The sequence below is a fragment of the Ptychodera flava genome, unplaced genomic scaffold, assembly GCF_041260155.1.
Source record: "Ptychodera flava strain L36383 unplaced genomic scaffold, AS_Pfla_20210202 Scaffold_47__1_contigs__length_1083325_pilon, whole genome shotgun sequence".
Taxonomy (NCBI): domain Eukaryota; kingdom Metazoa; phylum Hemichordata; class Enteropneusta; family Ptychoderidae; genus Ptychodera; species Ptychodera flava.
The window spans coordinates 695,131-702,884 of NW_027248369.1; the positions used below are offsets into that span (position 1 = coordinate 695,131).

The following is a 7,754-nucleotide window of genomic DNA, read 5'->3' on the forward strand; positions in this document are numbered from 1 at the left end:
CCATTCTCACTGCTATTGGTGAGAATATTTGAATTCTCACCATTGAGCACTGAGAAATGCACTCCTTGATGAGATAATAGATTCTCACCGATGGGAATGGAAATTCTCACTAAGCACTGTGAGAATGGTAATTTTTACAGTGAGAATCAACCAGACTCATCATTAACTGGTGAGAATCAACCAGACTCATTGTTCACTTGTGAGAATTAACCAGATTGTTTCACACCAGTGAACAACAAGTCTGATTCTCACCAATGAATGGTGAGTCTGGTTCATTCTCACCTTAAAAATTACCATTCTCACAGTGCTTAGTGAGAATTTCCATTCGAACTGGTGAGAATCTATTATCTCACCAAAGAGTACATTTCTCACTACTCATCGGTGAGAACTTTTGAATTCTAACTGGTAGCTGTGAGAATTGACAAGAGATTCTCACAAATTGAGGGAAAGCGTCACTTTCTCTGTCCAGTCTCGCAATTTATTCCTATACACCCAGTTTGATTTTGAAATTCAAGCATTCATTGTTTGGACTACCAATAGAAAGAGGTGACTGTTTACATCTAGTGTACAAAATGTAATTACCTGCAGTACACCTTCTAAAAGTGAACAGTTGGTTTAAAAATTAGATTCTGTGATTGGAGAACTGAAAGCACTTGATGACTGAGGCAGAAGGGAAAGGGTAGATAGGAAACATCTTGAAGTTACCCTGTAAATAATTCAATATTATGATACGTCTTGATACATTTACAAAAGCGCAAGTCACATAAGTGTGAAGCACACGGGAAATAAAATTTGTTGTGAATGTTATAAAGAAATATAAATTTTACTATAACCCAAACGGGATTCGAACCCCCGCACACTCACGGCAACATCGCCTAGCTGCTAGGCCTCACACAAAACCAATCGGCCACTGCTTCCAACCCAAAGAGTTGGTTACAGTAACCGACTTAGATGTTTCAATTCTGTGCTCGGCCGAGCAACACGGTATGCGTGGAGCAGACGACACACAGACACAGTACACACACACAGTACACACATATATAGTAATCGGAAAGCACGAAGCTTTTTACTGAGCTATCAGACAGACTCGGGGACAAGTAAATATCCACCAGCAGAACTGTCCACTCAGGTTAAAGAAATATAAATTTTACTATAACCCAAACGGGATTCGAACCCCCGCACACTCACGGCAACATCGCCTAGCTGCTAGGCCTCACACAAAACCAGTCGGCCACTGCTTCCAACCCAAAAGAGTTGGTCACAGTAACCGACTTAGAAAGCAGTTTGTTCCATAAAAAATAGTTAGTGGCAATGAAAATAAACAACTATCTGTGGTTCAGGATGGTCCTTCTTAAATTTATAAATCACAATTGTGCCATGGACCTGGTAATGTATTACCTTGAATGGAAATGATTATGGGACCAGTTTAATGTCATATTGTTACTGAGTATACAACTGTCAGTTGGCCAAAATCACAGATGAAATTATATGTAATTTGGATGGCTATAGTTCTAGCTAGTCAATGTTGGTCTCAATTAGCCAGAATGGCTTAGTGGTAAATTTAGCCAGTGGAAACACTGAACAGGATATATGTAAGTACAAACCTGTGCCACAGCAAGGACCCACTGCCTTAGGAAAGTAAATATATTGATGAAAAACTCCCTCAATTCCATGGGTTTTTGCACTGCATTGATGACAACACCACCATCTCTGTTCAGTGTTGGCTGTTTGCATAGCCACACACTGTGTATTTGCTTTGCAATGGAGGATGGTATTGTCACCATGTTGCTTTTCACCTGGTTGTCAGACCAGTATCCAATGACAATGGGACGCACTGCCTCAGTAAGGGATCTCGAATCTGACTGGGTGAAAAGAAAAGATTAACAAGGATGTAATGTAAATATTATCTCCTGCAAATTGCTGTCATTACTTTACACATCAGGTCATTCTAAAACATGGCTTTTTATATTCATTAAGATAAGAAACTTGATTGTTTGTGACTTCTGTAATTTTAATTAAACCTTTCATCACTGGTATAACTTTGCTCCAAACCCATTGTAATCACTGATGATAGTGGACCTTTTTAAAGAAAACTATGATATAGGTCAAGACGTGCATTCAAGCAAGTAGCAATATATTTATTCATACATTTATTTCAAGGGAAGACCAACGAGAACTAGTCACATTAACAGGCTCCATAAAATATACATAAAAATATGAATGCATGAAGTACAATAAAAAAATAAACAACACACAACAAACTATGTGAAACTATTAAAAATGTGTACAAATTTAGGCATGACATTCTGACCAGGCATCTGAAACTTTGACAAGATAAAGTATTGTCAATGGCAGGGTTGAAAATGCACACATCAAAGTAGCCATACATCTTTGAAGAGCCAAGCACCTAAAAACATTGAGTTTTATACTGTGAGTCTGAAAAACAGTGCGAGTTCTAGTATTTGTAGTTTACTGAGGAACATCAAAATTAACATGAAACATGATTGGGACAATCATACATATTATTAAAATATTCATATAAAAATATAGTATATAAAAACAATCTTCGATGATAAAGAGGCTTAAGGTTAAAACGCTTGCAGAATTCTTCATAATTATTTCAGCTGTTAGGATGCTATGTTTGAAAAAAAGGAACTTATGAATTTCATTTGCACTTGCTCTATTTTGTCCAGTTGATTTTTTTGCAAAGGAGACCACCCTACAGTACAGACACATATTCTAAAATACTTACATGTATTATATAAGTTATGTACAGAGCGTCAAGGGAGTTGATGTTGAAGAAAGAACTACAACTCCGCCAAATATAACCGAGCATGCGAAAAGCTTAACTGATAATGAACAAGATGTGCAAGAAATTAAAAATAAAAAAAATGACTAAAAATTTAAAACAAATCTTACCTGATGAAGGATTTGTAAAAGATCAGTTGTCAATCTTTTGATTCTTGTTCCTTCTACGTTCCACATACATATACCTCTGAGGCTTTACGACCAGGTTACATGAGGTATACTAACAGCTGTAGACAAATGTCAATGAATACAATTAGAATCTTGCAGATAGTCCTATTTCTCACTGTCTGTACAATGGATACTCAACTTTATAATCATGGATATAAGTGTCAAAAGATTAGTAAAATCATACACTCATTCATTATGTATTACCATGCCACAAATACACAGTAATCATGGTTTGTTTTTATGTCCGTGAATATGAATAATAATGCTAACATTGAAACTTTTCAGCAAAAATGTAAATAGTCAATTGTACAAAGATCATAATCAACAGGGCTCGAAAATTTTTTTAAAAATTCACTTGCCATAGGGCAAGTGAATTTTCAATTTCACTTGTCCGGAAGAAAAATTCACTTGCCCTGAATTTCAACTGATTTAAGGAGTAAATGTGTATGGTTTTATTCATGTAATTGTAAAGAAACAGTAGCTGTAACTTACTGATAAATTTGTGTCATTATTCTGTGTAACAAAAATAATATCTAATGTAACGTATACATGCACAGTGTTTCGGCCAGCTTTTGCTAGCATGGGGACACAATGACCCATAGTCAAATTATGGACAAATTAAAGTTTGGGGGGGACATGTAATGTATTTCAATAAAACAGCACCGGTACATTGTCATTGTGTGTCATCATGACCTGGTACCTTGTGTTAAATAGGCAAGTCAGGTAGGTGCACCAAGGGTAAGTATAAATAGGCCACCGGTGTTGTGTCAAATTGTGCCCATGTGAAACTTTCAGTATCATTTAGTTAACTGCTACCACGTGGTATGTGCATAAACTGCAGGGTTCCCCTAAGTCACCAAAACGATTAGCCAACTCATTAGCCAAATCAAAACTCTTGTAGCCACTTTGAGCAACTTTTGAACAGTTTATGATCTCAAGTGTAGCAACAGCTTTCTCGGCATTCAGGAGTTCCTAATTTTACAAATCAAGATGTTTTGTATGTTGTTCATGATAGTTTTTACATTAAAGAAATATTTGTTTAGTTTTTATTACATTAATTATCTGTGTTTTTTTGACATTGAAGGGATTGAAATATTTATTCATTTCTAGTGGTAAACTTTTGCCACAAGAAATAATTAGGTAACAATTCTAAAAATCAGGTAGCAATGTGAAGTGTATATTACCACAGATACAGAATACTTCTGCAGCATTGAGTCAGTGTTCACAGTATGACAACTTATCATACATATACACTACAAACTCCTTATGTGGTTTTGTTAGCCACACAAATACAAATTTTCCATGCAGAAGAAAGCATTTGGTAGCATAGTGACAGTGTAGATACAAGATTGTGGTGTTGTTTCATAGTTGTGATCAAGCAGGCTCAATAGCATCTTCAGCATAAGTATTTTTCTTGAGACAAAAAGGGTCAGGTCAAAATCCTTTAAAACAAGACACAATGATATTGTTCAATTCATTTCCCAATGTTTTAAAGAGTAGTTATAGTTTTAATGATAATGATAACATTGTAGCCCAGGAACATTTTCATTTGATATTTGATATCATCAAGTAATGTCTGGTGATGTTCACTATTACATCATTAAACTGGAGGAATCTGCAGAAATATTAAAGTGATGATTTGAAATGGATATGCTTACTGCAACTACTGTTGACAATTTCCCTTTGCCATAACTGTTAATAAAATTTAATTTAAAACTGACAGTCAAGCTAAATGGCATTAAATTGGAAAGCAAGAAATTACCTTTTATCATAAGATTGTACCTATTAGACCTCCCTAGGTGGTTTCTTTTGAACCATAATTGTGTACTTAAAGGGTCTTCATCATGACATCACATAAGATGACCCAGATTTGACCTTTCAGAAAACCTCAAGTTTTTCTCCTTTTCCCTTGTATTCTGACTCTGTTTGTGAAAGTTTCCTTTAAAATAATGGTTTTTACTATCAAACTGAGTAATTGCAGGCCAAATTTTGATTCAAGCAAAGTAGGTAAAACTTGGACTAAAAAGGACGTCGGTACGCGGGACTCACACAGGCAAAGCCTCAGTGTACTGTACATGTATTCACGGTCGTTATACGTCCATGATGTATTGTAGCACGGTCCGTCCATATGAGGGACTGAGAGGGACCCTGATTGCAGTATTGAACAGCAACAATGTTTGCTTCACGTACCAGGGAATTTGTAACTTTGTAGAAAGGAGAGTAAATTGTTCAATACATTGCAACTTTGTAGGAAGGAGGGTAAATTGTTTCAACACCTTACAACATTTTATTGTAAAGCTGTAGTTTCTATTGAGGAGGCATCGTGACATGATTTCATGAGAAGAAAAAACATAAAAGCGGCAAAGACGTCAATATTTTGCCATTTTGTAACCAAGCAGAACAGAGCTATTTTATCGGCCGGCCATACTGAAAGCGGTACACTCAAAGAACTAGAGAGAGTGGCAGCGCGTACGTACAGTGGCCTCATTGAAATTCACTTGTCCGTCGGGCTGGGAGAATGTTGTTTTCACTTGCCCGGACTCAAAATTCACTTGTCACGGGCGTCGGGCGGCGAGAATTTTCGAGCCCTGAATCAATCACAAAAACAAAATGAAGTGCTTGTGGGCCAAATAAGACACTTTTTACAAATCTCCAGATTTGCCAAATTTTTAGGGTGGGCATGACTGTGCATCAATGCTTATTACATGCCTTGATGTGGGTGCAAATCAGTGAATTGATTTGAAAAGGAACATCTGGGGAGTTAGCGGGTCGGTTAACATAATGTACTGACCGGTTTTCCTGGTTACCCGGGCAAGTGAAGCCCTTCAACGTTTTTAACATCTAAGTAGACACTTAACGATAGATGTAAAATATACATGTGCAAACTTCTATTTGACGTTTGTTAAAATCCTTTTGATGCTGGTCGATAATGGTAAAATTGTTTGAAAATGTCCTGCATATATACGGGACGTTTGTAACTAATGACTTTCCTCTTGCCCTTGGCCATAATTAATGATAATGGTCAGTGCTTCTCCTATTTTTTCTATAATATTAATTTCATTTATTAAGGGTTAAAATAAGTGTGATAAGGCCATTTGTGTACAAGAAATTAAATTTTGGAATTTCAGCAAATGCACTATTCATGTATGTACACTAGGCTGCCAAAGGAACAAGGAACAATTTTTCCAATACAAAACTGACAACATTTTTGCACTCTTTAGACTCTTCAAGTACGTGGGCATGTAAATATCAAAAATGAATAAATTGAAGCAATGAACTTCGCAGACTTGCAGTCTAGGTGGTTGGCTGGTGCTCAGATAGTGGGGTGAATGCCATTCCCTACAGACTTGTGAACCTTGCAGGGTTTCAGTAGCTATAAATAATTCATATGACATCAGGTAATAAATATGCATGACTAATATTAACCTTAATCAAGCATAATTTTCCAACTCATTTAAAGTTGGAATAGAGAAGAATAGTGAGTATAAATATGTTTTCAGAATTTTTAAAACAGTCTGTGAATCTTTCTAAACATGGGGGATATTTTTGCCTTCCCTGGGGAATCGCAGCGGTACAATTATCATAATGAATCATGGTAATCTCCAGTCCTGTGAAGTATCAGTAAATTTCACAATTGCAATCACCTTCCCTGATCTTTGTAAACACGTATGGCCCCCGTCACAGCTCTGCTCGGCTCCATACCCAAACCGGATATTTGATTCCGCTCTTGCTGAAAAATTGTAATTTTTCAATAACATTGTTTCCAGAGAATGTTATCGTAGGAATTATAACAAAAGATGATTCATTCACTGGCAAATTTTTAGTAATTCTGGGTAAGAAATACATATATGATTGCAGAAGATGGCATAGAATACCAAGGATTCGACAATTTACAATAAGGGTACAAGAAAGAATAACGGTAGAAAAACATTATTTTATGATTCAGCGGTGAGAATAAGAACAGATTCTCACTAATTGCGAGAAAGCGTCATTTTCTCGCTCGAGTCTCACAATTTTTCCCTATGATGCTGTACGTGTTGAGGCTTACAGACCACAGACGTTCTGTTGAGTGGATAGTTTGTAAAAGTGAAGTTTCTGCTACGTTCCGACGTTCTCCTTCGTAGCCTTATCACCATTTGAAGAAAAGGCTACAGAACAGAACGTCCGAACTTAGCATAAACTACACTTTTACAAACTACCCACTCAACAGAACGCCTGTGTTACAGACAAGTTGCAGTACAGTAGCTCGCGCTCGAGGTATTTGGGTCGGACGCAAAACGTGACCTCGAGCCACTGTGCAGTTACACTCACTGCCACACCAGCAGTGCCACGCAGAGCTTAAGCGACAGCATACTGATACCATGGAGGTAGTACCTCCATGCTGATACTTACGTGGAAGAGAGGACTTCGCCAGTCGACGAAAATACGTGATCATCAGCTGCTACCCTAAAATGGTGAGACTTGGCTGCAGTACGATGTAACAAACACAACTCATACGCGATCGCGTGGCCGCGCATTGAAGTGACTTGGGGATTCCTCGTACAGCCTCCGGGCACCGGGGTGACCCACAGGTTATCGTAACGTTGCTTGGATAGCGTTCCCAGGTAAACGGCGACCTGCGGCCGCCCGCCTGGGAACGACTATCCAAGCAACGTTACGATAACCTGTGGGGGGACCAGGCCTGGGGGTAACCGGGCGTTTGTGACAATAGGGCCGCTTTACACAGGCATATCCTACCATGACAAGCAATCAAGTACGCCATTCTTGGCTTTATTTTG

The 7,754-nt window shown here is 37.8% G+C and overlaps 1 long non-coding RNA gene across 1 annotated transcript; it reads right to left on the minus strand.

Annotated features, from left to right (window-relative positions):
• Positions 1–1,478: 1,478 nt before the first annotated feature.
• On the minus strand, positions 1,479–7,520 carry LOC139128272 (uncharacterized). The gene is made up of 3 exons (XR_011551243.1): positions 7,369–7,520; positions 2,920–3,035; positions 1,479–1,862 (listed from the first exon to the last, which is right to left on the minus strand). It is a non-coding gene; the product is annotated as an uncharacterized lncRNA (long non-coding RNA).
• Between the last annotated feature and the right edge of the window lie 234 nt (positions 7,521–7,754).